At 38.7% G+C, this 16505-nt stretch overlaps 1 protein-coding gene and 1 long non-coding RNA gene across 2 annotated transcripts in view; one reads left to right on the top strand and one right to left on the bottom strand.

Moving 5' to 3' along the window:
• Positions 1-16505, bottom strand: part of REV3L (REV3 like, DNA directed polymerase zeta catalytic subunit) — a 115394-nt gene that overhangs the window by 81705 nt on the left and 17184 nt on the right. The gene's annotated exons all lie outside the window — the stretch shown is intronic.
• Positions 5181-15461, top strand: LOC140002210 (uncharacterized). Its single transcript, XR_011808414.1, has 3 exons — positions 5181-5518; positions 13241-13393; positions 15318-15461. It is a non-coding gene; the product is annotated as an uncharacterized lncRNA (long non-coding RNA).

The raw sequence follows: 16505 nt of genomic DNA, 5'->3' as shown, positions 1-16505 counted from the left end.
GAACCAATCCCCAGCCAAATTCAATTTTATGGAGCTGTTACAGAGGGAGCGACTCCACAAATAACTTGCAGAAGCTGTATTCCTGAAGGCTGGTGGTCTGAATCCCAAGTCATCTTGCAGAGCTGTGAATCCTCAACAGCTCTACAGTTTGCACCATAGAAAAGCTGCACACTGAAAAATGCTCCATCTTACTGTCCCCCTTTCCCCAGCTCTTTTTTTTTACCCTCTTCATTCCACTTTAACAGCTGTTCGATGATTATTATACTTATCATCAACAGATATTCAGGATTAATTTAAGAGGTACTGTGCAAGTGTAAAAATAATTGTTTTGACTTGTAGAAATAAAAGCAGCATTAGAAAACTTAGATTCAAGTTATAGTATTTTTCAGTATCATTTTTTGTTCTGATGAAAGATCTCTTCATCCTTTACTCTAAAATAGCATGAAATACAGAAATCACACATTATTTCTGTATTTTTATTTTGCTCGCCATTCAGTTACTAGGTAGCCTCCTCCTTGCTTGTCAGAAGACACACAAGGGTAAGTCTTACACAAGGAAAAAAAAGTCCTTGAAAACCAAAGTAAATGAAATGAGCTCTTTCTACACGTATTCTTTCCCCCCCAATTTATCCACTGTGTCTCAAAGAATTCTGTATTGTAGCTTTTTGTCTGTGAGTACAGTCCCCAGATCCCCACCACGCCCTCAGCTGCGGTTTCTACCAAGCCGTTGGTTTTTCATTTACTCCAGGTAAACAAAGATCTAGACATCCACTAAAGTCAATAGCTGCTAAGCGCATGCACCGCATCTGTCACCCTTCCAATGTGATCTTTTTATGCCTTCTCCTGATCTTTTATATATTACAAAATATGTAAATGAATGCTCTTTCAGTAATACAGCTGGTGTTACTATTTTATTCCGCACATTTTGCAATACTATTAAGTATCTTACTTCCTATTTCGGTTTCTTTTGTAACGTGCTACTTCACTTCCTCATCTTGAATTAGGCATCCATCCCCCTCTTTTCATCTTCTGTAAAGTCTGCTGTCTCTTGGCAGCACTTGAAGGGTTCCATGGCTTTTTGCCTGCTCTAGCCTTTCTTCCTGCAAAGAATGCCCAGCCTCTGTAGCACCCTTATCTTAGGCTTGTTACAGTCATTAATTGGTAACATACACGCTGTTCTAGTTCTTCGCATAATTAAAATTGCAAGGTCCTTTTCTGTCGCCGTGTTACTGAAAAAAAAAAATTAAACATTTGAGCACTTTACAGAAAGCATGTATCCAAAGACTGCTTGCCTTGTGCAGATCATTTCGTGAGGTTGGTTTGTATTTACTCAATAACCTTCAGAGTGACTGCAAAGACTGCGTAGACTGGATGTTTCGTTTGCCAAGGCAAAGTATTTATAGCCATGTCTGCATTCTTTAAGAAATGTTGAAGAAGTGTTATTCAGAACTATCTGTTGCTGATGCAGTATCACCCAACGCAGATATTCCTATTTCACAGGGTCATCTCACTGGCTATTAAATTTTGAATTGTTGAAATTCTGTGCACAGCGCTACTCAAAGTACTGATCACCTTTCTGCATGGAAAACAAAAGCTCTCCCTCACATATAATTAAAAAGAACAAGGGGAGAAAGACAGCTAGCAATCTAGCTTCACATTTTAAGCTAATGCACTAAATGCTCCGAGTAGAGGGAGTACCTAATACCAGTTCTTCCCCCGCCTTGCTCTGTTCAGATTTACCTCCCATCTCCCCCTGCTCACCCTTTTTCCCAGCCCAATGACGGCAGTGATACGTAGGCGGTACATTTTAACACCTTTTAACCATAAATCCACAAATTAAATCTCGTGCAACAATCATAATCACTTCAACTTTGCTCATCCTGCAGTTGTAAAAAGCAGTAGATGAGGGAGCTCTTTGCCATGCTCAGAGACACATCACTGCTCTCCTGGGAGCACGACTACTAAGGAGAGACTTCTGAACTACACTTTTTGTGAAGATAGTTAAGTGTCAGTGCCCTCGAAAACTAGGTTTTGTTTTCAAAATCAAGAGGAACGAGTACCTGAAGTAATGTTCCTGCATGATTGTCCGTGTTAAAATAAATCGCAGCAGTAGGTGTTTCAATTGTCTTCTAAACACGTTTTCTTCACATTTGACCTTAACATTCTAAGATCCAGACTAGAACATTACCGAAAGCAAGAGAAGTGTGACAGATTCCTTCTGGCTGATGTGTTGTCAAAAAGGACGTTTAATTCTCACCACCAGACCCCTGTTTTTTCTAAAATGTAGCTTTCTGTTGATACTTTCAGAGATCTCCTGCTCTTTCAAGGTCAGGATACCACGTTTCAGAAGCTCCCTCCACTCTGTGTTTTGAAAGGCCCACAGAAGACTGAACTCAGGGAGGAGGAGGAGATCGAGTACGTGTACTTCGGGAATTACCAACACTGCTCAGGCTCCTGAAAGGTTACTGTGAACTCACGACTCAGGCAGCTTGCTAGGATTATACCTACTGGAAGACTCTTAACGCCATTATCATTGATGATTTAATGAGCTGTGTATCCACATACTTATGACGACCACATTACTTTTTAAGTAGTGCTTTATAAGGAAACCGTTCGTGTATCTGATTTTCCTTTAATGTAGCACATTGTTCAGAGAAAAATGGGGAAAAATCTGGGTAACTGTAGAATCAATAAGAAGAAAAGAGAAGTTAATACTTTGTGACAAAGTGATACGTGACACTATTATTAAAATTCTTTATGAATTATTCTGAAAATTGCTAATTTGCAAAGATCTTTAGATGAGACTGTTTCTAACAAGTTGGCTTTACAAACCTACTTAGATTTTTAATTTTCAGATGTATGGCATATTATATTTCAAGTCAGACAAGTTTTCACACATTACAGTTTTTTTCAAAAAATCATGTCATTAAAATGACTCAGACAACTGGAATTTTTTGGAGCTGCATTTTCATATTATTAGTGACTGAACACAGGTAACAGATTCTCTAGCCAATTAATTAAACACTAAAGTAAGATTGTAAAAAAAAGTACCAATTTTAGATGATGATTTAGCATTACTGAAGATGAGATTACAGTATTCACATATTCTGCATAAAGCATTATGTAAAAAAGTTTTAAGTGCTCTCATTGTATAGAAATACTGTTACAAACAAGGACTCCTAAACTACATAAAAGGAGATGCTTCATTTTCATCCCATGAACAGTCCCATGGAAGTCGACGTGAAAAGACAAGCGTGAGCACAGTTGTTTTTTTTTTCAGAATTAAGGAGTTCCTGAATACGTTGCTGTCAGATTTAGCTACAGCAATTTTACACTAGAATGCTTAAATTTAGCTTTCTTCTCAAGATTTACCATACATATGTGGCTATTCCAGTCCTTAACACATTCAGTGACGTCTAAAATTAAGCAAAGCCAAACATGGCCATCTAGTCACACATCCTTAAATAAACCTTTTCTTTTAGAAATAAAATCTGAGCAATAATGGGGATTTCTCCTGTGGTTTTGTCTGAAAGCATAACTACAGTGTGCAGCAGGAGCAAAATAACTGCAGTCAAATACTAAGGCCACCTGCCCCCCCCAGGTTTTCAATAGCTCTCCCACTGGGATCCTGCTAGCATGGGAAGAAAAAAAGCAAAAAGTGCATGGAGTGGGGGAGCAAGAAGATAAATAGAGAGACAAAGAAACTCAGGGAGAAGACAGGAAGCAGGAGGCTGAGCACAACAGGAAGGACAGACAGCACAGTCTGGCAGATAACCCTGACACCACACTAAATCTAACCTGCAGCTCAAACAGCCCGTCTACCAAGAGAAACCTGAACCAGCTGTTCCTCCGTAAGCCTTTGGCTCCTCGGGTATATATATTAAATGAAGTTTATTTGTGCAACTGGTGGTGGTTCTTTCACGGCACCTTAGCTTCACTTGGTACACAGGTGAGAGCTGGAATCTGCAAGCAAGTCAGCGCTGCATGCCGGCACCGTCTTTTTTGTACTCCATCAGCCAGAAATATTTTAGAAAACTGCTAAACATTTACACATTTTAAACATTTTTAATTAAATCATTAAGCACAGCAATAATATAGAAACTTAGACCCTAATACTTTGGGGTTGAGACCCCGCAGCAGTTCCAAGAGTTCTAACTCTAGTACCGGCATTTTGGAAGCTGAGTTCTTCACGTACAAGACAGTAACATTACCTCAGCTCTGACTTGTGGGGAGCTTCACAAAACATAATAAATACATCAGAATTACAGGAGAAAGCCTCTCAAAGTGAATGTTTTACTTGGAATCCGTTTTTGACTGTAGATGGTAAGATTATGCCTAGCAGTTGCATAATTGGATAAAATGTCACTAAGTACCATGTGTTAATTGGTGGAAAGAATGTGAAAAAATAGCAGTTGATCCCATTACTGAAAACCATTCTAATGCTTTCACACAACGAAAACGAATTCTGGCATACCTTCAACCCCGGCTTTCTTTTAAGAAGGAATTTACACACAACAGACTGATAAATAAGGACTGCAGAACTCCTACAGAAGATGAGGAAAAGATTAGACGAGCTGGCAATGGGGTTGGGGAACTAGTCAAAATTTGGCAATTCGGAAGAGGAAGAAGAATCTATTTGAATTGGCCATTAAACACCACCAGACAGACCTTGCTGAGCTAGATCAAGAGCTCGAGTAATCGACTCCTTCCTCAGGATATAGGAGGACCAAAAGTCTTTGTTACCAAAATTTCTGTTGGTATTTCCCAGGGCCAATAAGCCCATGTTTTTCTTTTGCTGCTGAGATGTAGCTCATCTTTCCAGCTAGGCTTCTCTGCTGATTCCCTATGTGTTGATAAACAGTTTAAAGAAGCAAATCAATTAGCAATAAGAGACTGAATAACCAGAGTCTGAAACAGGTAAAAGCTGTATGCATTCAAGCTGAAAACATCAATTTATAAAAGTTCAAGGATGCTGGCAAGTCATAAAATTGTTACAGGAACCAGCAATGCATTACTACAACTTAGAGAACAAAGCAACCATGAATGGTATGACAGAAAGTGTGCTTTACTGGTGTAAGCTCCTACATCAGCTCTTACACAGAACAGCTGCCTACCGACCACAAAGTGACTGACAGCAAATTCAGCCCCAGCACAACTGACACCTCTCACACTGTTTAGTCTTCTCAGTCATGATCAGGCCAGGCCAAAAATAGTGAACCCGGCACTTTATAAATTACTTCGGGTTTGGCCATCTCTGCATTCTGTCCTTTTTGGTGTATCAATTCTTTCTTGCACAGTTTCAGTTCTGCAAGAGCGACCTAACAGCAGAGTCACCTCGTGGCTGGAATGAATAATATGCTAGGCTCCTCAGGAACTTTGACCTAAACACAGCTTTATGACAGCACTGCACACTCAGCATCTGCACACATCAACAAGTGTATCAGAAGGTGAAACAACGAATGCAGTTGGTTGCAGAGATTTCCTTCTCACACTAACCCAGCAGAAGCCACATTATAAAGGTACGTAGATACATAAGCATTTGCTCACTGGTTAGTTTTTGCAAATTAAAATGCCACATTTATGTAAAAAGATGTATGACTGTACTGTTGAAAATATGCATATTCTAATTTATTACGTTTTAAAATAACTTTTAAAAGAGATTTATTAAAACATCATTTGAACCTTGCATATAGTAAGCTGTTTAGATTTCCGAGTTTTCAGATTATGCTAAATTGAATGGAAAATATCTCAGCGTTCAAGATACTACCTCCTCCTTCCCCACCCCCACTTTTAACATAAACACCATTTAGGAAGAAATGAAGTAAGATACTGCTGTATAAAACCGAAGTATTAAATCTGCTATATATGCTCCTCAGTTTTAAATTTTAGCACCTTTATTCCTCTACGACAGGTGAAGAAAAGAGGGGAAAAAAGCAAAATATAGCAAAAGAAAAAAAAAAAAGTCCTCCAAGCATTTAAATACAAGATAGTGCTCGTGTATTTATACTGAGAGATGACATGACATACAGAATGATTATTCTTTAGAAAAGGCAATTCAGCTGTAGAGACAAAATCAGATGAAAATCAAGCTGCCACAGTCATCTGCTCTTGCCCCGTTTCTCCACTTCTTGTTTGAGACTGTGAAAGCCTTTGAACATATGCACTAAGAACTGGGATGGAACATCAATTTAGCTAAAAACTCACCCTGCAAAAAGATAACCCTTTTCAATACACCAGTTCCCCAAGTCCAATTCACCATCGCCGCCCAAATTACTGTGCCGGCATGCACACAAAGCTGCACAAGGCAGGTGACAGCAGCTCTTGCTTTGTGCAGTCCCAATGCCAGCGAAGAGACAGCTTAAGCAGCATTCAAAAGTCTAACCTAAAAGTTCACTGCTTCCAAAGCAAAGGAAAGCACGCTCCTGTGCTGCCACATTCTTGAAAGTGGGAAGGAACTGTCAGACAGTATATACATCCATATGTGCACGGTTTTGCTGAAGGGATAAAAAGCGGCGTTTCCTGCAAATACAAGGAAGGAAATAGCAAAAAGGCCAGTTAACCACCTACTAAAACATAACTGGGCAAACGGTCTTTTGCGAGGTCTCATTGGTTATTGACACAAAACTCTAAAGTATTACAAGTAGTTTACAATCTCTAGATGTCCCTTACTTTTCAAGCAAGTAGGTCAGACAGCAATTTACAACTGTTTTGGAAAATGGATTGAGAAAGCAAATGACTTCTAATGACTACCAAAATGAAATGGGATTTGCTCTACATTTGCAAGATGTGAATCCTACTGTTCTTATCACTTGTAAACAACATAAGATGGCTTGAGGTTCGTGCTGAAAAAAGACCTAATCAATCCAGAGTGTAAAGCAAATCAAGTGTTTCTAAAAGCAGAGCAACTCTATCAGTGTTAATATACAGGATCTGAGTTAGGACACTGGTTATTGAATGGGAAACTCATGTTTTCTCCTCACTTTTTTTTTTTTTTTTTAAAGTCATACAATCAAGAATTTTGCCAGTAAAGTTTTATAAAGCTTGCAGTTTTTTATTGCATAACATAAACAGGCAAAACAAATAGCTAATGTTAAATCATGTGACCATACTTTAAGGCAGTGGGAACACAATACACCAAAAATGAAGAAAGAAAGTACAGTTTGAAGTGCACAACTTCAAGACAGGTTTCCTGAACACCTACTAACTAGAATATAGCCATGACTGCCAAACTGGTTAAAAGAATAAAGAAGATCTCAGACTTGACAAAAATTTCATACAGTAAGATTTTTTTTTTCTCCCCCAAAGTGAATTAATGCCGGTCTGGGGAATGTTCCTTATTTATAAGGTTCAATGAAATACAATGAAAACAAATGGGCAAAACTGTTCAGAAAGAAATCATAGCACCAGAAACTGGCTTGGCGATGGAGCTTCAAACACATCTACACAATAGAAGCAACGCATCCCCCAGGGATAGCACAGCACACTTTTTAGTTACTGTGTCAGAACTATAATTTATCAAACTACTTAAAAAAAAAAAAAAAAAAAAGTGAAACAAAAGCAATCTAATTATAATACCCCCAATAGAGGACTTGAGACACACCCACCACCACCCGTAGCTAGGCATGCAAGAAGAGCACCAGCTTACTTGAACGCTTGGAAAAGAAGTAAGCTTATTGTTGAAAGAGAACAAAACTTTTAACAAATACTGATGATAGAAATCAACTTTGTGGCCTGCCATGTGACCAGGCGTACATTTTTCCTCCAGAGAAATTTGAGGTTAACCAACTAATAATTAACATCTGCACTCAACTGGAAGACATATAGCTCTAGGGATGTGTATTACAAAACACGGTATTTTCTAAAGTCTCTTTACTCTAGTTAAAAAGAAATGCTTAACAGTAATTTGCAGCTCATTGCTTATAAAAAAAATTGTGCAGACAAGCTCCCAGTGTACACCATAAACATAAATAAATAGAACTTTCCCTTTTCTAATGGAAACATCTAACAAAGCATTATCTGAGTTCAGATGGAAATAATATGGTCAAAATAATTTTTAAAACTTTCCTGGTTCCAAGTCAATTACTCCAGCAGAGGCACAATTATTGCAAAAATAAGTAGACACAAGACAATATACTGATAGAATTAGTCTTTGTACAATTATCACACCGTGTGTAAGTTAATCTGTCTAGTTACCTGCCTGCACTTTCAGACCACATGCATCTTGTCTGCATAAGGCTCTTGTTGGTAATTCCTTTTCTTGACCCATGTCACTATGTCTACTCAAATCCCGACTTTCTAACTCGTGCTTTGTGCTACTGTTCACTCCAAGATGTTTTTGTACTGTTATCCCCTGAGGAAAAATGGGTGCATTTATTTTCATCTGCCTAATGGTCAACAGAACCACACTGTTTACTTGAACTGAACAGCAAAAGGAGCCTCAAGACACCTACCACTGAAGTCTGACTTGGGAAGAAAAGGTTCAGTGTTCAGATAGAACCAGAGAAAATTGTAGGAACAGCACCGGCATCTCTAACAGCCTGAATTTCACACCTACATGCTATAATGAGTTGGATGAGTCTTTTTTTCTTGGTCCAGAGACCTAACTTTTCTGTTATTCATGGAATTCATCCACATAATGACTTAAGCATTATGCTCCCTCTACAGTCAAAGAGGTACGGGGCAGATGGACACCTTCAGCAGGTAATTCATCTTACTTCAAGGCAGTGGGTACGCAGACAACATCCCTGCAGTGTTTTGGGAGCACTGTCAGCTGTGCCCATCTAGAATTGGCTACAAAGCAGCATGGAAGTAAAAGATGGAAAAATGAATCCCCAATCCATGTAAATTTTGAATAGCACTGAACAGGCACGGTCCATACATAAAGATTTAGAAGAGGTGGGTGAAATTTCAGGTTCTTCCCACCAGATGCATTTTTCTAACAAACTGTAGTTACCAGATATGACACTAAACCAGCTTTCTTCCTATTACCATCCGATCTAAAATGTTACACTAAGATACAAAGGAAACAAACTGAGCACCTCTTCTTGTCATACTATCACTTCCCTTTGTAATTGAGGGGAAAAAAAAAAAAAACAAAATGATGCTTTCATAAGCACAAAGGAAATCACTTCTGATGCTTCATTTCTGAAAATTTAAATTAAATCATAAGTTTCCTTAAGCAGAGGAATTGGCAATAGTCGTCACCTTCCTAAAGGTGCGTAGGGAGAACACCCTGCTTAAAGAATCAAGGCCACAGTAATATTTCAACAGAAACATCCAACACAACTTACTGCCAACCAAATCACAACAATTCTATGTTGTGAAGCTTTATGAGAAATACAGTGAAGAGTTCCTAGATAGTTTGCCACTAGGGTATAATGTCTTCTTAGCTAAGTACTTTCTCAAGCCTTTTACCCCTCAAAAAGGAAGATCTGGCCCAGTTTTGTAGGAGTTTCTAGTTGCCTGAACCCTCAAATTGGCACGTGAAGACTGCTGACAGAAGGGGAACAATAGCAAGTTGTTCAGAGCTGGACGAGACAGAGAACAGAGATCTTCTGGCAAATAATTTTTCCTTTATTACTCAAAGTATGAAGGGGTGAATAAATTCTACCCCCACCACATTTATTTTACAAGCTATGAACTGAATTGGTTGCTCACTACGAGTCAAGGTACGCAGACACCACAGGTTTCTGCCTTGAAAGCAGCAGACGACAGCAGGTTGAAGCCACTTGCCCTTTATAGTCTGAGCTCCCCAAGATGAGAGCACGCACAGTCCAGGCATCGGCACTCAGATCACAAGCAGTCGAAAAAATCCAATCCTGCCACGCTGAATTATTAATCAGCTGCATTTCTAAGAACAAGCCAATCTCAGAAGTTGGATTATCGACGCAGAGATTCCTCAGACTGTGCACTTAACAGCTTCTTTCGGAAGGCAATGCAGGCGTCTCTGCTCTGTGACACTCACCTCCTTCCCCTGAACGAGACACTAAGGTAATTGCGGAGAGAAACCCTGATTACCCGATGAGACATTTCATGGAGAAGTTACATTTCGCTTCCAGTCCTGATTCCGCTGTGACAGGGCGAACGGTGGCTGTAACACCAGGTGAAGATGCAACAACTGATTGCTCGAATGCTTTTGAAAGCGCAGGCATTTTGTTTTGCCTGTCATCCGGGAGACATGCACAAGCTACATCAGGGTTAAGTAGCACGTAACTTTACAAGGTATCGTGCTCCTGCCAGGGCAGTTTGCCTTGCTGGTACTACAGGGTAACACCCTGAGAGCAGAGCTGCGGCCAGAGAGGTCGCACGAGCTCTCAGATCCAGCAAGTACAACCCCGTTCGTACCCCTGCAGACTAGCCACAACATTTATCGACATCCCCAATAACTGAGGTCAGCTGTTTAGATGTATCTCTGATCATCACAAGGCAGTAAGCTCTAAGATAATGCAAGGAGGGAGGCTCACAGGGAATTTGATCTCCAATCCTCCTTCACACGCCTATAATTAGCAGTCCACATTGCTGAGACGGGAGCAGAAGCAGAACTTTGCACCCAGGGGCATCGTATTGGCACAGTGGACTGGTATTTAGTGTACTTTAATGTATGGGGGAAGATGTGATCATTGGATCTGCCTTCCAGATTATTGCAGACCTGCAAGTTAACCTGGTCTCCCAGCAGCTCATGTGACAAAAGCAGTCTTTTCTAGAAGGAAGATCAATGTCCGGCTTTAAGAGAAGAGGCAGCTACCACTTTCCTTGAGCAGGCAGCCCCAAATGCCTCACACTCTGAAACTCTTCTTTACTTGAGTGTTTAAGATGCTGACTAGCTTAAACTCAAGGTATTTGTTCTTTCTGTGTTTTTCCCCACTGCACCAGAACTTCTAGTACAGAACTAGAACTTCCCCACCCTCCTGGTGCAATCTCATGAAAACATGCCTTAGTATCCTCTAGAGGAGGACAAGCATGTTTGAGCTCTCTTCTGATCTCCGTTTTTTCAACATCACTTAAAATACATCGGTGCAGGAGTCCGAGACACTGTTTGCCACTCGTTTCACATACGCTACCTTCAACCTCCTCAGCATTCTCCTGTTCTTCACGTAACTCGAAATGACACCAGCTCTTCAGCATCACACGGAGATTCACTCAGCAGCATGTCTGCAATCACCCAAAACTCGTGCCACAGCCATTGTTTTCTGTACTGTGGACACCACTGACGTGCTCTGTTCTAATATATGCCACTCCCTGTTTGAACATCCGAACTTTATTGAGTGATTTACATGTGTGACTGTTGCACTACCTAACTTTCTGTAATTCTTTGCCTTCCTTGAACTCTATCAGCATTATACTTCATCGATACAAATCAATCGTACAGTACACTTGCACTAAAATAGTTTATTATAAATACAATAACCAGTAGCTTCTCCTGGAAAGCACAAGGAATATTTATGCTCCTTAAAGGAACTAGAAGTTAAACTTTTCCAAAAATGAAACTCCAGCACTTACTCTGCAGCCACATGCTATAATTCAAAACAGATGAAAGCACACAGAGCCAGGTGATACGCTCTATCAGAAAAACTTTGACCTTGAATTCTCTACATCACAGTGACTATTTTTTTGAAATCACCAAGCAGCAATTCTGCGTCTTATACTCTCAAAAAATTACTTTTCCTAGTTTTATTGTAGTTGCAATGAATATTGCTGTTCATTAGGCCAGAAAAAAGCAACATACTTACACTTCATGGCACATGGCTCAAGAACAATAAAGCTGCAATAAAACAAACAAACAGTGGAAAAATAAAAACACAAAAATGCATCAATTACTATATCAAAAACACATGTGCAAAAGCATGCAAGAATTAATATTTTTTACCATAGAGGTAAAAAAAAGAACAAACTAAATGCAAAATACATTGAATATTTGAAAAGATAATTATTGTTTTTAACTATATATGCTATACAAATATGGCGTGTATGTGTGTTCAAAGCTGCAGCACTGCAGTTGAAACGTCTGCGTGCCAGAATTTTACATGCAGGACTAACAGAGTACTGTCATGCTCTGCATCTTTGCACTTGCATTAAAACATTTCTAGTTTAAAATTCTTTGGTACTCATTGCAATCACCAAAACTGACAAATGAAAATTTGCTAAAGGGATACTCTGCATGCTAAGTGAGTTGTTAAATGCCAACAATCAAATGTAACTTAATCCGAACTATGCAAATTCTACCAAGTGTTGGCTGTTTGCCTTTGTTCCCTGATTGAAGATTTAATCACTTACTGCCTTAATAGTGTGTCTCTTGTCAAACTCTGGTAGTTCTTTGAAGTCTGCAATGCTCGAGTGGAACAGCTGTGGTGTGTCACCATGAACAACTATGGTGTACCTCTGTTAGCAGCACTGAATTTCTCCCTTAATTCCACCTGGTTAAAATCAGTCCTTTACCCAAACAGTTAACTGTCACCCTTACATTTTTAGGCAGTCATGAATTATGTCAGTACTATCGACTAATCACATTTCTGAAAAGACCAATCAATGTGAACTAAAACATAATCAACCCAGACCTGAGCCTTAAATCACTTAAGTGCAGGGCAATGCCATTAGACTCTTTCACAAAATGGATGCAAAAAAAGCCTCAGCAACTAAATACCAAAAAACTATTAAACCTTTTTGATAGGGTCATATTAGGAAGAGACAGCCATAAAACTGAATTGTTTCCATTTAAGTAACTTTCAAACAAACCCTTTCCTTTTAAAGCAAACCTTTTAAGGATTAAGTTTGAAAGTACAACAACTTCCACTGAGGTTTTAAGTTTGATGCAATCCATTAACATCATTTCAATTAAATGGTTCTTAAAGTTAAAGAAGCCATGGACAACACAAACATTTTAAAAGAAAAATCAAACCATGGAAATGGAAAAGCAAGCAACCTGGAATTACAGGTTTTTTTTATAAATCCCATTTGTGACAGTCTCTGTCAGAGAAACAGATGCAGAACATATCTTCACTTTATTTTTTTTTTCAATCAGCTCAATGATATTCATTCAAAGCTCAAAAGTTGGTTTTAGTTTAGGTTGTATGAATAAACATTAGGTAGAAGTGGCTTTCTTTTCATTGAGTACAACAGAATGAGTTGAACTAGTTCAACAAAACCAAAGAACAAAATATTTTCAAATATGAACTAGTTGGATATTTTAATTCAACTGTTTTAATTCAATTAATTGAAACGCAATACTTCGGTCCCATTAACAGAATCACAGAAGCGCTGAGGACGGAACATCTGGAGATCCACCAAGTCCAACCTCCCTGCTCAAAGCACCAACTAGATGAAAACATCAGCTACCTCAAAGGATCAACTAGGACATGTTGCCCAGGACCTTTTCCAGTCAGCTTTTAAGGATAAAGGTATGTGTTACTTTATTCAATATATTTTGTTGTCTTCTTTTTTAAAATTTGACTTCACCTTCTATTTCAACGTATTTTGACAAAAGTTCAAGCCATTCGTTCACAGTTAACCTTTATCCTAACACAAAAGAGAAACAAGAGAAAAAGCAGTGAAGATAGTTTTTCCTCGAGAAATGATCTCTAAACTTCACAAATGAACACGTGTATGCCCTGTAAGTATAGCACCCTGAATTGACAATAAATATATCAGTATGTCTAACCTTTTACAATATTTCAGAAAAGTCACATCGATTCTAAGAGTTTGTTGCTGTTTGGTTTACTACCCATGTACATATGTACTCCTGCTTATTTCACTGACTCTGCCAGCCTGTCTAGGCTCTGTGTTTTTCAAAATGTGAGAAGATGCATCATGGTATTACTTTCTAAAACTTGATAAATAGTAATAGTAAATACTAAAATCAGAATAGTAAAATACTCTGACATTTTAAAACATCATTATTGGCACTCAAATTGGCAAAGTTAAGAATGAGCTTGTTCATACCTCAGAGCTGTTGCCTCAAGCTCTCTGACAAGCTCAAGCTGACAGTATTTTATTGGACTTAGTTTTAGTGTTGAACATTTCTTTGCAATTACAACTACAGAACTGATTCTTATTTGAAATCAAAGCTAGGAAGACAAATCACAGTTCTACCTGTTTTCCCAAGTGCTTTCTTTCATGTCCTTTGGGATTGCTGCTAATATTCTAGGAAATCTGTCTTCGCACACAATCCAGCTTAAACTGAAGATGACACGGAACAGCATACATTACACAAACCTGCATACACCGGTTCACTAAGAGAACTTTACTGATTTAGGTTTTGAAAATTTAAGTCTACAGATTATCACGTTTGGAAAAAGGAATCAAAGATCCATATAAGTTTAACACAACTATTTCAAATCATCCTCTGTTAAGTCTCTGATTTCAATAGATGATCAAAAGCAACTTGAATTGAAAAATCAAGAGAAGGTGCATTTTCAATGTGCTGAGAAAATACCAATAGTCATCACCGTTGAGCTGGATCAAAGTAAATCCACAATTTTTATCTGTTTAAACGCTACACGTTTTAGTAATAGGATGGAAGACATCCCACATATAAGATACCCATAGGACTTCATTAAGCTCCTCACTTCAGACTGATAACTGAAGAAACAACAACATCCAAATAAAATACAGACATCTCACTGTATTAATCAAAGGGTTTTTCATACAAAACCATGGGTAGTGCAGACCCAAAGAAAATCAAGACAACAAAAAGAACATTGAAGAATTTTAGGACTAAATGTCAGCTCAAAATGGGAAGCAGTCAAAACAACGCAAACCAATCCATTAATTTCCCAGGACAGCATACACTTGGTAAGTTAACAGGATGCAATCTCTTTATCAAAGGAACAGAGGTAAAACTTGGGGCTAACACTACAGGTTAGCTACGAGATGTGATTTTATGCACTTTGACTATACCTTTTAATGAAACGACTGCAAAGTAAACATTTGAAACCAGTAAGTTCCATACTAATTGGCTTTCTTCAGTGGCTCTGGTGCTTTTTACCCAAGGGCTTACAGAAACAGAAGCATTTATAAAGTCTTTTTTTCAGCTGATGGCAGAATAGACATATGGCAATCTTCTGAAACCATTGTTTTCCTGTGGTGCAACTACTGGAATAGTAGAAGCTGCCACTAAAGGAGAACAAAGACTACTAGAAGCTACTGAACATATTTTTCTTTTCCTTTTCAGAGACGCAATTGCCTGCGTCTCTTTGGGAATAGCTTTTGTTTTATTCTGTTTACCCTATGAGAACTCCGATGAACCTGAAGATCCAGCCTTGTAAACCACCCTTCTGCAATTCTGCTCTCTCACACCTTTTGCATCCATCCATTTACCTCCAGCGGTACATTCCAGTTGTTCATGCTGAGATCCTCCAAGAGCCTGTACCAGCCATAATGCCTGCTTTTGTGCCCTTCAAGAACTGCAGCGAGAGGACTGGAAGACTACAGGCCATTAAATAATTTTTCCTGCATTGTCACGGCAAGCTTGGGTAAGGAACATGCTTGAATTCTAATCTCTGGCTTTCCCAGAAGGCAGTAAATTTGACTGAATTTGAAACCATGAGCAGGTTGTTAATATAAATGGTATGATACACTTTTGGGCAAGAACCAAAAGCACTACTACTAATTGCTTAGTGAAGGCACACTGTAAGAGAGCCCTTAAGAGTCTTCCTCAGAAGCAATTATTTAAATTTCCAAGAGTTGAAAAGAAAGGTTGTCTTCCTGAAGTCACGCAACAACTTCACTCTAATGAGTGTCAGGAGACAGATGAGTAAGTTTATACAAGTTCAGAAGCATACTCTCAAATCATGTCTCCAATTTTCTACTCACTGAGGTCTGTCGGACAGTTGCTGATGCAGTTAGCTCACAGTCCATAAACACTGCTAATTAGTGAAAATGTTTGGGGGCTGTTGGAGTATAAAGTCACCATCATCTCTCAGGGTGTACTTGATTTTGAAAAGCAAGAGGTCTCTGAGAATGCCAGTACAACAGAACACAAATATCCCCTTCCTGAGTTGCAGATTTATGTAGCACTTGGATTTTATTTCCACTACTAATGGCATGACTTTTACTTTAGATGTTGAAATCTATTTTGCTGTCCCAGCTCCTGGCCCTTATGAGAAGAGCTGAGTCGGTTTAATTCAACCCTCTGGATGATAAAGATGCCATTATTAACAATGAGTTTAAGAAACAAGAGACATACCTCAACTTGTTCTGGCACCCACAACAAAAGAAACTAGAAGTATTGATAGCAAAGTCCAAGACAATAAAGAAACAGAAGGGATATGTTTCTTATTGACAATTAGACCAAAAGGCAATATGATAATGTAGATTTAAATTATTTTGGTCAGACTACATGGACAGCACTGTCCCAATTTACTAATTTAGTTTTCTCTTCTGCTTTTTTTTTCTTTTTATAGGTATCAGAAGCACCTTCCATAGTGTCACAGGAAATCATTGGAACAAAACAAATCTGAACTCTTAACATCCTACTGCTCTTCAACTTTTATTCTTCCAGTGAACACTCCA

This window comes from Anas platyrhynchos, chromosome 3, assembly GCF_047663525.1.
Source record: "Anas platyrhynchos isolate ZD024472 breed Pekin duck chromosome 3, IASCAAS_PekinDuck_T2T, whole genome shotgun sequence".
In the NCBI taxonomy this organism is placed as follows: domain Eukaryota; kingdom Metazoa; phylum Chordata; class Aves; order Anseriformes; family Anatidae; genus Anas; species Anas platyrhynchos.
The sequence above is the reverse complement of the archived record's forward strand: the minus strand, read 5'-3'. Positions and strand labels throughout refer to the sequence as shown.